A 13,723-nucleotide genomic window follows, 5' to 3' on the forward strand; every position below is an offset into this window, starting at 1 on the left:
ACCTGCAGTAGTTAGCATCGTTTGTGACCCCCTGATGGCAAACACAATGCCATCTCCTCTGCCAGGCTGCTCTTCTATCTGCCTGCTGGGGCAAAGTCCATGTGTGGACTGGGGGACCTGGTTCTTCACCATCCCCTTGGTGGTACCGTTTGCATGGAGGGGGGGGACCTGCAGCAGTAATTCCCCCTCGATGAAACGTGAAGAGGCTCCGGCATGGGTGGGTGAGGCAGAAACAATTGGGGTAATTGAGCTGGTCGCTGCTTCTCATTGCGCACCAACGTGTTTACCTTCCAGGAGCTGGAGGCTTTTTGCTCTGGTTCAGCAGTGGCCACATAATCCGGATTCCTCAGCTAAATTCCTGCTGTTTCTTTGAGATCTGTGGCTGCTGTTTTAATTGCCTAGAGCTGTGGGCCAGACACAGGACCCTTGTTGCACAAAATCAGCTCCCATGAATGATGCTGTTGTGCGTATATCTCTGAGTTTCTCTTTTCCTCACTCTCGCCCTCCTCCCTTGGAAGCTGGGGAATTCAGTATTGGTGAAATCCTGCCTGCTGGACTCGTGCAGCTGGCGGCACCGGCTCCATCTGCCATTTTGTGTGTGCCAGTTAACTTCTTTCCCCCAGTTTTCCTCTCGTAAACAAGGATATTGAAGCCATCCTTATCCTCTTGGCTGGAGCCAGCTTGCTCCCTTGGCGCTGGTGCTGACCCTGTGCCGAGACCGGTGCTGGAGCATCCCCGCGGTGCCAGAGGCGTCCTAGGAGAGGCCAGGGCTGGCTCTTGGCCCCTTCCTCCTCCTTGGCTTCCCGCTGTTGAGCCTGACCTCCTCGCAGGAGGGGTGCAGTGAGGGTGGGCTGGGGTCAGGGTGGATGGGGTGAAGGCGGTTGCTGGGTTATCTGTGCTGCAGAGCCGTCCTGAAGTGGGCACGAGAGGAGGAGCAGGCAGCTCCTCTCCCGCTTGCCGTTATAGAATCCTGGAATGGTTTGGGTTGGAAGGGACCTTAAAGATCATACAGTCCCACCCCCCTGCCTTGGGCAGGGACACCTCCCACCAGCCCAGGTTGCTCCAAGCCCCGTCCAACCTGGCCTTGAACCCCTCCAGGGATGGGGCAGCCACAGCTTCTCTGGGCAACCTGGGCCAGGGGCTCACCACCCTCACAGCAAAGAATTTCTTCCTAATATCCAATCTGAATCTACCTTCCTTCAGTTTAAAGCCGTTAGCCCTCATCCCATCACTACACTCCCTGATCCAGAATCCCTCCCTGCCCTTCCTACAGGACCCCTTTAGGTTCTGGCAGGGGCTCTAAGGTCTCCCCGGAGCCTTCTCTTCTCCAGGCTGAACGCCCCCAGCTCTCTCAGCCTGTCCTCACAGCAGAGGGGCTCCAGCCCTCTGAGCACCTTCGTGGCCTCCTCTGGCCCCGCTCCAACAGGTCCATGTCCTTCTTGTGGTGAGGGCTCCAGAGCTGGACGCAGTACTCCAGGTGGGGTCTCCCCAGAGCGGAGTAGAGGGGTGGAATCACCTCCCTCCACCTGCTGGCAATACTTCTTTTGATGCAGCCCAGGATGCGGTTGGCTCTCTGGGCTGCAAGCTCATGTTGCTGGCTCATGTTGAGCTTCTCATCCACCAGGGTCTTGAGCAGGATACTCAATGCCAAATTGAGTTTATGGGTATCCTTTATGAATAACACCCCGGTACCCTGCACACATCCATGTAAGGGCACAAACCCACCTGCGCTGCTGCAGCGAGACCCCCCAGCAGGACCCCCTGGGCGGGGGGGGTGTTGCCGCTTGCAGTGTGTGGGGGAAAGCTCTGCTGGGCTTGGGGCTCCTCGTGGGGGTTTTACCGGGGACCCGGAGGTCCCAAGGGCTGCGGTGGCAGCAGTGTGGGTGGCTGCTTTTATAGCTGGGGATTGAGAAAAGCGAACAAGCGTTCCGCGTTGGGTGGCTGGAGGGAGAAATAAATCGGGCAGCCCAAGGTGGGAGAGGGCGGCAAGAGCAGGCTGGGCCCAGCTCTGACACGGGGTTAGACCTGGATGAAGATGGTTCACATGAAAATGTCACGGGCTTCTCCTGCTCTTCATCCGTGGCAGTGGAAAACCATGAAACGGGAATAACACTTCCATCAGCAGAGGAAGAGTCCCCCGAGCATGTGCTTGTGAATAGATTTACCCCAGAACACCCACTTCTGGTTTGTTCCTTTCTGTGGTCGGTTTTTATTTATACACCTGAAAGAAAAGTTAACATTTTCGGTTTTGCCTCCTGTTTATGTTGGTTGTTGGAAAAAGAGAAGCAGATAATGGCCATCTCGGGGCTGCTCAGGATGTGTTTGCTGTGGGAGCGTGGGTTTTCCTTTCGCGGTGGGTGGTCAGCTGGAGAAAAGATGCTTTTCCTATGGATCCATGTGATATTTTTTTTTCCCTGCTTTAAGTCGTTTTGCTTGCTTTGCTCTGACTTTTCCAGGCTGTTTTCATTTGGCCGGGGGGGGTGTTGCGTGCCGTGGCCAGCAGAGGGCGCCCGTTCCTACTCCGCTGCCGTGGTTGGGGCGGGGGGGTGGTGGTGTGGGGGGGGTCACGCGTAGGGGATGCGCTGCCGGTGGCCGGGGCGGTGCGGGGGCTTTGGGTGCCTTATGGCAAATGGCTGGTGAATTTTACAGAAAACTGCCAGTGACGGACCCGCCTGTCCATCTCCCCATTTCCCCCCACCCGGGGGCTAATCCCTCAGAGGGGTCGCAGGTCTGATGGGACCCGATCAGAGGCTGCAGCAGAACAGAGAGGGGGGGACGCCTTTGCCTCTTCAAGCTCCTATCAGCTGAGCCTGGCTTTCCTTCTGGAGCCTAGGGAAGCCCCTCGGGGGTGGAAGCATCCCCTTGCCCCCCCCAGGCTCGACGAGATACGACACGGGTGTCCGTGTGCCCTTTACATCTGGAGGTGCTCTGTCCTGGGGTGCTGGGGAGTGTTTAATCTGGGGAACTGCGCATCCAGCCCAAATAATCGGTCTTTTTCAGCATCAGTGCTGTCTGAGCTCCCCAGCCCCGGCAGAGGTGTTCAGCGTGTGTCCCTCAGCGTGATGTATCCCTCAAAAAGAGCCTTCGTCCGTAGCTGCCGTGTGGCCCGGCCAATTTTCCCTCTGGCCCTCGTCCAGAGCAGGGAAGGGTTTTGAGCGCTGGCAGGCGAGGAGGCAGCGACGGGCGGCAGAAGTCAGGCTGCAGAGCGGGCAGCACGGACAGATTTACCCGAAAATGCCTTGACCTCAGGTCTGCGGCACGGGCTGGGCCGTGTCTGCACGTGCTGCTCTTTACAGGTAGGATCAGGATTTAATCCCGCTTTCCCCGGGTGCCTGTGGCTGAGATGGCTCCGCTCGCTCAGCCCTGTTTGGGTGCGTTGGGGTGAGCGCAGCTCTTCTGAGGTCCCATTTACGGTCCCCTCTAAGGACCTGGCCAAGGTTATTCCTTTTAACCCATTACCGGAGCTTTCCTGGGTTTAGGTCTGGGTGTCCCAAGCAGCCGGGTGCCCCCTACCTCCCCTGCTAGGAGGAGGAGGAGGCAGCTCCCCAGCCTGTTCAACCTTCCTGACGTTTTTTTCTAGTATTCAGTCAGCCCAAAACGGTCTTTGTTGGATTTTTTTCCTATTCTTTCTCAGCGATGCCCTCTGGGCCACCTAAACCAGCCCCTCTCCCCTGGCTGTGTGGTTATCAGGGGGCCGGGCAGGGCACCTCCAGCCCCCCGGGGGGGGGGGGGTTCCAGTTCCTCCCTGCCCTTCCTGGGTGGGCAGCGTGCTCCAGGCTGTTCATCCCTCATCCCTCTGCTCGGCAGCTCCTCCACGGGCAGCGTTAACCCCTGTTGCTGGGTGCCCCGAGCGAGGACGCGCGTGTGCACACGCGTACACTGGCTGCCTTGTGCAGGCGGCGGGGCAGCCCGAAGGCGAGCCGGCGGCCGGTGCTCCGCCATTCCTCGGCAATACGCTGGCAACTATTAATATCGCCGGGTGTGAATGCGGCCCATTCATGGGGCGGCACGGGGGGAGCATGCGGTATGCGCGATTTCTGCTCCTCCCAGCATCCGCCCTGGCAGCGTGGCCTCGGCTTTCCTGGTGTGAGCAGGGTCTGCGGGGGACCGGCCGCTTTGGTCCTGCCCTCTTTGCCGCCTGTTTATAGCTCAGCGTCTCCGGGAGATTTCCTGCCTCTCTGCCCCCACACCCTCCCCGTTCCCGCTTTGCATGAGGAAATGAGTGGAAAATGCTTGAAATCCTTCTCTGAGCTGAGTGATTTTTCCACTGGCCGTCACCGTGGTGCTGGGGCCGCCCGGGCACTGGTGCCTGGCTCTGTCCCACTGCGGTGCCGGGTGGGAGCCAAGCCCCAGGCGAGCCCGTGGCAGCAGAAAGCATTGTGAGCTCTGCCCTTACCATGCTCCTCACTCTGGGAACGGTGCCACGTCTTTCCCTTTCTGTCCCTTTCCCACTTACGTGGCCAGAAATATCCATCCCGGCTGTCCCCTGGGACGCTGGCTCGGTGGTCAGCACCCTGTGGCTTTGCACTCATCGTCCGTTTCCAGAGGTTTTGCTCCCCCTCCATCCCTTTCTGTCACCCTCCCCAGCTCCTGGGGAGCAGCGCTTCGTGGATGTTGGTACTTCTGGGGGTCAAGTCTCATCTGGGTTCCTGATACTGCCCCCCCACACACACACTCTGACCCCTCCAGCTCTTCAGCGGGGTGCTTGCTGCCTCCATCACTCCTTTGTTGTACTGGCCTTCCACTGATCCCCACCAGTGCAGATCAACAGCTGCTCCCTTCGCCATGCCTGACCGCGGGGGTGGCACCAGCTGCTTGCTCTCCAGCAAGCCCTCGGCCCCCCCCGCTACCCACCCCCCCTCCCCGGTCCCTGCCTGGCGAGAGGCTCCCTCGCACAAAGCTGTATGAAGACTTTCCAGTCAACAACGGCCGCATTGAGAGGCTTGTTGCTGAGAGCCCCTTCCTCCAGGGCTGTAGCCACGGGCGGCTGGTTGAGGGGCTGCAGCGGGAGTGGGGGGGGGCAGAGGCAGAGGCAGTCGGGAGACTGGTGGGAGGAGGGTCAGGAGCTTGGGGCTGGGGAAGGAAGGAAGGCGATGTGCATCAAAAGCCTCTCAGACTGTGAAAACAATGGAAAAAAACCCCTCCATTTTTTCCCTTGATCCTCACATGTTATGGTGCTTGGGCAACCATCTAACCAATAATTTCAAGAGAAAAGCTGGTTTTTGGCCTCCCTGCAATGTACCTGGTCTCCCTCCTGCTTTTCTGGCCATCCCACGCCAAATTGTTGCCTGTCTTGTGTTGCATCTGTGCCCTGTGTGGTCGCCGTCAAGCCCGTTGCCCAGTGTCCCGTTTTCTGTCTCACACTCTGCCTCCTCCCTGCTTCTCCTTCCATGCTCAGGCTGGTGCTTCCTGACCTCCAGCCTTTTTGCCTCCCTTTTCTCACCAAAAAATTCCTCCTTCGAGTCCACTTTAAACACTGTTTTTTCCTCTTAGCCCCTCTATCCCAGACCCTGTCTCCCACTTTCTTCTTCACCTTCTTGTAAACAGCCTCTGGCTGGTTCCATCTGACATGACATGGGTCTGGGATCCAGGTTGTGAGACAGGACATGGAGAGGGTCTTCCTCACCCTGTGCTGTCGGAGGAGTAACTACCAAACAAGAAAATCCCCTGCAGCGTGAGGGGGATTTTGGGGAAACAAGTCCCATAGGAGCAGCCTCTCTGCTCCTCTCGGTGTCCTGCTGAGGCTGGCACCCCTGCTTTTGCCACTTGCTTGGTTTGATGGGCATGGAGATAGCCAGGCATCTGTCCAAAAAACTATCCTGGGGCTTGTCTTTGGGGGGGAAAACAGCCCGAGAGACCCTCATGCATGCTGAGCCCAGTGGGGGACATTGCAGCTGCTTGGTGTCCCTGTCCTGGAGCCCCCGAGCTCATGATCCGGCGCGTTCACAGCGAAGCCGGGGCTGGGACAGTTGGTGCTGCCGGTCTGGAAGCGGAGGGGGGGAGATGGCTGGACGGAGGGGGGGCCGGGTGCAGCGTGGAGGTGCACTGGGGGCCATAGACAGGGTCTGGGACGGTGCTGGGTTCCACACGCGTGGTGACAACCCCTTCCCTTGGCTGCAGCCGACGTGGCTCCGCGGTTTGGCTTGTCCCTGCGGCGACAACAGCCCTGGGGACCAGCGCTTCGGTCCCCCTTGGCTCCGGGGCGCCGCCGGGTGCTGCTGAGCCGGGCTGTCCCTGCCGGGGCGCCGGTCCCTGCGACAGCCGGGGGCGCTCGGGGGGAGCCGGGGGCGGTGGGGCGGGAGAGGGGCGGGCGGCGGGCGGGCCCCGGGGGCGGCGGGCGGGGCGGAGCGGAGCGGAGCGGGGCGGGCGGGGCCCCCGCCGCAACCCCGCACCTGCCGCCGCGATCACACCGACAACGGCCGGAGCCGCGGCTGGCACCGGCCCGAGCCCGCCCGCTGCCCGCGGCGGCGCTGGGGCTCAGGGGTCCTCCATACCACCCCCCCCCCACACACACCATCTTCCTCCTCCTCCTCCTCCTCTTCCTCCTCCGCTCGGCGGGACCTGGCCGTTCCCCCCCGGTTCGGACGGAGGCGCAGCAGAGCCTGAAGGTAAATCAGAAACCTGCGGTTGTGCGGGGCAGTGTGTGTGTGTGTGTGTGTGTGTGTGTGTGTGTGTGTGTGTGGAGGGGGGAGGGATGAGGGGAGAAGAGAGGGCAGATTTCGGAAGATAACGTGAAGCGCGGCTCCGGAGGATGCTGCTCAGGCCACGCTGACGGATAGAGCTGCTTCCAGTGGCAGGAAAATGCTGTCAGGTGGGTTATCTCTTGTTCGGCACCGGTTATCTGTGTGTGCTGATAGACACGGTGCCGGGACGAGGCGGCTGCTGCTGTAGCCGGGGAGGAGGAGGAGGAGGAGGAGAAGCTTGGAGCTGGTACAGGTTTCCTGACATACTCAAGCTGTTACTGGATCCCCGTCATTCCCGGGCTGAGTCACGGCAGCGCGTGGGGCGAAAGGCCACCGGCTCCTTCCATTGGAGTTGCCCGGTTCGGCGGGTGAGGCTGCCTGGCTCCTTTCTGCGTCCGACCTGTTCGCTGCCGGCAAAGCCATCGCTAAACTCCCAGGGGGATGCGAATGGGCTGGCCGCAGGTTTTGGACTGCGTAGATTTTCTCAGGGCTCCTTTCAGTCCTCCTCTAGCTGGGATTACTGACGATTAAATCAGTGGCTGGAAAAGCACAGATTTGCCATCTGATCCAGAGAGCCAGTGAGTTCATGGAAAAACCGTGTTGATGTCACAAGGCTTCGGATCCGGCCCTTGCGTTACAGCAGGGGGAGGCTGGACTCGGCGTTCTGGCTTTTGGCACCACGGGCACGTGTTTCCAGCTCATCGTCTCTTTTGGAGACCTTTGTCTTTGGTAGAAACAGATGGGGTTTGCAGTGCGTGCGTGGTTTGTCACGTCGTGAAGTAGCAGTAATCTGTCAGAGCGTGCTGCCAAGGTGAGCGGCTGTTTTTTCAGGGGCTGTTTGATGGCGGCTAACTTAAACACCAGCTCTTTGTGTGTTTGATTTTGTGGTTTGTATTTGGAACGGCTCCTTGGTGCAGAGGGCAGAGGAGCTGCCTCTTTTAAAGACCCTGGTACGGTCCCAGGATGTCAGAGCACGTATCGTGACGTTATTGGCAGAAGTCTGTATTCTTTTCCTTGTGCATATTTGAATTCTTATCAATGAATGTGCTTTTTTTTTTTTTTTTTCTCTGTTTACATTTTAACTGGAACACGGTTAAGAGAGGTAGCAGCGCTGCTGGAGCAGGCGCAGCAGCCCCTCGCTGCTCTCCTCGCAGTGAGCCGGGCAGCTCAAACCCTGTCAGCCTCACTCCATTCTCATAGGGGAAAAAAATCAGCTCCCACCCTCACGCCAAAAGCTCATCAGTAATTTCCCTGTGTGACAAGACATCACGTCCCAGTGCAGAGCAGGTATCAAGCCTGGCTTCTGAGGAGGTGCTCACATTCACCTCGCGTACTTGCGCTTCCTCTGAGAAATACTTTTCTAATAAACGCCCGACTGCATAAATCCAGTCGTCCTTCTGCTAAGCATTCCTTGCCTGCATTGCCCCAGATGTCCAAACCTGAGCCTATATGTGGGACAGGCTGCCAGCAATTCAGTTTCGTAAGAGGACAAAATATGGTTGCGCCTCAGGGCACTTCAGTACTTCCCCTTGGTTTTTGTACTAATTTCAAAAAGATTTGCAGGTTCTCAAAGTCAATTGGAGGCCAGCAGGGGAAAGAAAGGTTGCCCTTTCCCTGAGGGCGTAGCAGAGGTTGCTGCGTGACTTTGCAGCCAAGGAACAAGCTGACCAGCGCGGACGGAGCCCAGCCCGGAGCCCTGCAGGCGCTGCGGGTGCTGCTGAGGGCAGGTTGCCTGTCCCCTCCGTGTCCCAGCGGAGCCTGGTGGCAGCAGCAGCTGCCCCGGCTTCACTCTGCTGGAGAACAGGGTAAATCATCCCCCGGTAGAGAGGAGAACCTAGTCTCCTTCCTTACACTGGGTCATTCTTTTGAGAGCCCGAGACAAGGGTTTGCAGATTTGAATTTGCACTTTGCATGCTTTTTGGAAGGGCTCTTGCATTCAGATATATGCGGGAGTTTAACATTCCGAGTATCGGCAGCGGGGCTGTGGAGGCAGGAAGGGCCTCCCGGTGGGATGGGGAGCTGGGGAGGGTCCTGCGGGACCCCTGCCCTGCTCCAGGGCTCATCTCCCCGGCCCAGCGCCGCATCACGTATCATGGGTACCTTCTTCCATCTCCGCCAGCCTGATAACGGAGACGTTGCTCCATCCCTCTGCCCACTGGATTTGGTGAAACGTGTTGCCAGAGCCCGGGGATGAAAACTGAGCTGGTTTTTGTGGGTGTGAAAGGCTTTCAGGGGCAGCATGCGGGCTGCAAAGGCTGGGATGCCGTTGCTCATGCCAGGCCTCCCATCCCACACCGTGCCCATGCCGGTCCTGCGGCAGCGAGCGGAGCCACCCGGAGCATCAACACCCCGAACCGTGCTGTCAGCACTGCCGGGGGCGAGCTAAGGTGGGAGCTGAGGCACGTGTGGCAGTGGGGACGTCTGCCTGGAATTCGGGTCTTCTCGTTTCTCAACTTTCCTTCATCCGTGTGCTCTTCCAGCTGCACAGGGAAGCCCGAGGGAGGTGTTCAGTTGGATTCAGCGCTGGAAGGAAGGCCGTGCTGGAAAGCATCCAGGGCCTCCCCGGGGCCGGTGGCCAGGGCTGGTGCGGAGGAGCCGTTGGTCGCCCTTTGTGCCAAGCTCCCGCACGCTCCGGAGAGGTCCGGCAGCAGCGGCAGCAACGCGTGGCCACATTCCAGCAAGGCCGGGGGTCTCCCGCCCGGTTAATGATTGAGCCACAATAACCCTTCTTGTGCGAGCCTTTCTGAAAGTCACCTCCGGATAATTATATTAACTTTTCCAGGCTGCCGGGGCTGGGCACAGAAATTTAAAGAGACAAGATCTTTTCCTGCATTTCATTTCCTACAAATTAATTTTTAGGCGCAGGAAGCGATGGCTTGCTGGTTTTCGTTGTCTCAGTTTGCTTTCTGGTGAATTTGGCAGTTTGTTTGCACGGTTCTGCACCAGGGACCGTCGGAGGTGCAGACCGGTGCTGGCCTCGCGCTGCCCTGCTCCGTGCTCGTCCCTCCTCTGCCCGGTCCTCCCCCGGGGGTGACAGTGGATGCCAACCCCGGGATGCGGGTCCCAGGGGTCTCGGGGCATTCAGCCCCCGTCCCTGGTTGCTCGGCTGTGATGCCCGCGGGCGGGTGTCTTGCCAACCCGCTGCTCTTCCCTCTGCCGCTGGGTGAATAATCGACAGGGTCGCTGTGCCACGTGGGCACGCTCGCCCGGCGGCAGAGCTGTTTGTCGAGCTACTGGAAGGATCCCTTATCAGAAAAGGGCACTTGTCACCCAGTGCCAGTTACAGGCGGAGTAAACGTTAACGGCTGGCACTGGGAGCGGGCATTCCCAAGCGCAGCAGCTTGGGGTCCTGGGGGGGCTCAGCCGCTTCATATCCCACTGCATGAGGACACGTTGCCAGCTTGAATCCCTTGCGCTGTCCCGTGGCCCAACCAGCCATCCCCGTCTGTGGCTTCCCCAGTGTCCATCTCGCAGGTCCCACCGAGATGTCCTGGTCTGTGGCACGGATTGCTGCCGCTGCTCAGGGGGAGCTCTGGGCTACCAAAATCTATTGGCCAGGAGGGTTAGCCTGCAGTTTGGTGTCACACCTCGTCTATGTGAGATGCCAGCTGGTCCCTAGCAGAGTCTCTTCCAGCCGGGTCTGGCAGTCGTGCGGGGTTTGGGAGCTAAGCCAGCAGGAAAACGCCTGCTGCCACGACTGCCATTGCTGCGCTCGGTGCAGGGAAGGCAGCGGGACCTTGGGGCGGTCATTGGGGTGGATATAACGTCTGCCATTTCCTTGCCCCACCGTCTGTCTGATGTGACGGGAATGCCCAGGCTGATGGGGTGGTCAGGATGACGCCCAGGAGGGCAGCGCGGTGCCGACATCTGGATTTCCATGGACCCTGCAGCCGAGGCTTGGGCCTCCCGTTACTTAATTGGGAGCAGGAACTCGTCGGCTCCTCCCGGGATGGCACGCCGCTGAACCCAAGGGGCCCAGCGCTCCGGAGCCCGGGTGTGCTGGGGGATTTCCTGCCCTTTATCTGGGAGCGAAAAAGCATCTGACTGCAACATGTGCAGGCAACAGGGTCTGCAGAGAACCTGCGCTTCCCGGGGCGGTCACGGGCTCCCTGCGCCCTGTGGGAGCCGGCTTTGATGCCCCTGCGTGCAAAGCTCGTTGGGGCACTAATGATTAATGCCACTATTTAAGGAAGGCGGCTGCGCTCGCGGGAGCGTGTGCTGGGTGGCAGCAGGACAGGGAGCTTCCGACCTTTGCGAAGGTGCACGATGGGGTTTTCTATTCTCTTTTCCACCACACGCCCCCTCCCGCCATGAGTTTTACAAGAATATTTTCACTGCTGTCAAGGGCACAAGTTCAGTTTCTGAATGCCCTTTTGTCTGGCACGGCGCAAGAGGAGTCACGCTCTCCCCCCGTTCCTTCTAGGAATGGCAAAAAACACGTTTCCGCCGCACCCCCTCGCCGGGTGCTGCTGCTGCTGTGTGTTTTGGTGGGGGGGGGGGGGACGACGAGGTCAAACCGGCAGCCCCACAGCAGGCTGCCAGCCGGGAACCGGGCGTTTGTGGAGCCAGGGCAGTGAATCTGCAGGTGTGGAGGGATCCGTCCCTGAGCCGCGAGCCTCCCCTGCGACTGCGGGCTGCGCAGGGGTGAAGCTCAGGGACCAGGGGACTTGCCCCCCTTCTGTCCCCTTGCCATGCCATCGGGGACACAGGGGTGGCTGGCAGCTCAGCCTGGGGCTGGGGGATGACACGCAGGCAGAGACGACAAGAAAGAGCCTTTAAAGAAAAAAAAGGACTTAAAAAAAAAAAGGGCTGGAGAGAAGGAGGCTTTGCTGCAAGCGGTGGGCTAAAGGCTGGGCTTGGGGGCAGCAGGTCAGGCTGCGGCGGGGGGAGGTGGAGCGGTTCCCGGGGCTGCAGGTGGAGGTTTGCTCGGGGAGGGGCTGGCGTGGGGCGGCCGGGGGTCCATTCCCTCTGCTGTGCCCAGCAAAACTGGAAGTGGCCACGGGCTGTGGCAGGCAGAGGTGTCACGAGGCTGTGGGACAGGGATGCTCAGCGGTGACTCAGAACGCACTTGACCTCGCTTCATCAGTGTCATTGGGCAAGAGCGGGACGGCTGGGCAGTCAGGGCCGGCGTTTTGGCTCCGTTTTCCCAGGCAGAGCATTGCCCCACGGCCACTGTTCCCCTTCCTGAGCAAACCTCACGGGGAGGCTGTCCCTGGTGCGAGCCACCAGTGGGAGCTTCCCAGGCATGGGCACGCACCGGCCTTAATGGCTGGGCTGGACATGGACTTTGTGTGATTTCTCCTGGGGTGAAGCCCTGGGAGCTATGGTGGTGTCTCAGGAGTATCAAGAATTTAGGAAGCAGTAGTTCTCCCCCAGTTAAAAATAATGGGCTTTTAAACAAAACAAAACAAAAAAGGTTTGAAGGACCTAAGCATGCCTGAGATTGTGTATATGAGAAGACAGATCATCAGTACCTGCTGTGTGCCGGGGTGTCCCATTGCCCTGCTCAGGTCCCCTCCCATTCCCCTCCATCCCAGGGAGCCTTCTCTGGCTCATGGGAGACTAAACGTGTGCTTGATGGGCCGTGGCAAAGCCCATGTGTCCTTAGCAGCGTTTTCTCTCCTCCGTCTTGTTTCATTCAGCATCCTCGCGCCCATCTCCAGATCTTTTCGTCTTCCATTACAAATGTTTCAGATCCTAGTCTTTTGTTGCTGATTTGGAGTAGGGAGCGTTTCTTGCCGGACAGTCATATGGCCTTATAAGTGTCTGTGGCGCATAAATGTTCTCCGCCTACAGCCCAGCTCAGCAGCGGCTGTCTGGGAATCGCAGAGGAAGGTACCAGTGCGCCTGCTGTTTGTCTTCCTGGGGCCCCATCCCATCAGGAGGACGGATGAGCAGTGCCCATCCTGTAACAGGACTGGTACCGTGACCAGAGGGCTGCAGAAATGAAGCTCAAGTCCAAATAAATGATTTACAAGTGCTGCTGTGCACTTGGTGCAGGGTGTGCTCTGCCAGCGCGGGTGCTGGGACGCCGGGGACGTGGGGCCAAGCGGGTAGGGAAGGGGCAGCATCCCAAATCCCTGTGGGCAGCAGTTGGGGCTGTTGGCCAACACCGCTCCTCCCCATCGCTGAAGGCTGAGGGGGGTGAAACCCCGGCTGCCGTGGCGCTGCCGGCAGCGGTGACAGGTTTAGAGGTGCTTTTATTGTCCCGGTAAAACGTGTGCCAGGCACAGTGCAGCAGCAGTGGGAGCCCTCGGGGCTCCTCTGGCTTGTCCGGCCGGGGCTGTGCCCCCAGCACATCCCTCTGTGCGCTTCACATCGCTGCGGACTTCAGCTGCTGGGGATGGCCACCCTCAAAAGTGCCACCGTCAGCCGGATGGGACATCTGCTGGGTCTGCTGCATGATTTGCTCTTCCTTAACGCCTTCCATGTGGGCATCTCCAGAGGCTTTAGATACCAAAATGCTTACTTGGTCACGGGATTTCCTTGCACAGCCTGTCTCAGCAGAGCCAGAGGAACAAGACTGCTCACTTGGACCTTGCTTGGCTGTTTGCAGAAGTGTCCTTTGACTACAGAGCTCTCCAAAGCACTTGTTGGAGACACTTGTTTGGTGTCCTGTCACTCCAGGACAACTGCCAGGCTCTCCTGCAGGGATCAGGGCTGCTGATGCCGGATACCTCGATACACAAGGCAAAAAAACACGGACAGAGCAGAAATTGTCTCTCTTCTCAGGAGGCAGGCGTGATCTCCTGCTCAACCCTTGGCTTTTGCTGCGGACAGGCTCTTGCTTTCCAGCCAAACGGGAGGCTGACCCCGCTGCTTTCCTTTCCCACGCCCAGGGCCCGCACACACCTCTGCAGCACGACTTTTCCAGTGCTGCTGCTCTTAAAAGAAAAAAAACCGAAACAAAAAAACAAAAAAAAAAACACCAAAAAAATAAAAAGCAACAAGTATTTTAGGCATTTTGCAGCAGCAGCTGAATTGTATCAAACTGCTTTGTGCATCTGAGACTTAAAGCCCTGAGTATACATTTTTGAAGG

General features: G+C 58.9%; 1 protein-coding gene across 4 annotated transcripts in view; it reads left to right on the forward strand.

Annotated features, from left to right (window-relative positions):
• Positions 1-13,723, forward strand: part of STARD8 (StAR related lipid transfer domain containing 8) — an 86,799-nt gene that overhangs the window by 29,567 nt on the left and 43,509 nt on the right. The window contains exon 1 of one of the 4 annotated variants that reach the window (XM_054213620.1): positions 6,400-6,608. The exons of the other annotated variants lie outside the window; for them this stretch is intronic. The gene's annotated coding sequence lies outside the window, so the exon portion shown is untranslated. Of the gene's footprint in view, positions 1-6,399; positions 6,609-13,723 lie in introns of those variants that run through there. 4 annotated transcript variants of the gene reach the window in all.

The sequence above is a fragment of the Rissa tridactyla genome, chromosome 9, assembly GCF_028500815.1.
Source record: "Rissa tridactyla isolate bRisTri1 chromosome 9, bRisTri1.patW.cur.20221130, whole genome shotgun sequence".
Taxonomy (NCBI): domain Eukaryota; kingdom Metazoa; phylum Chordata; class Aves; order Charadriiformes; family Laridae; genus Rissa; species Rissa tridactyla.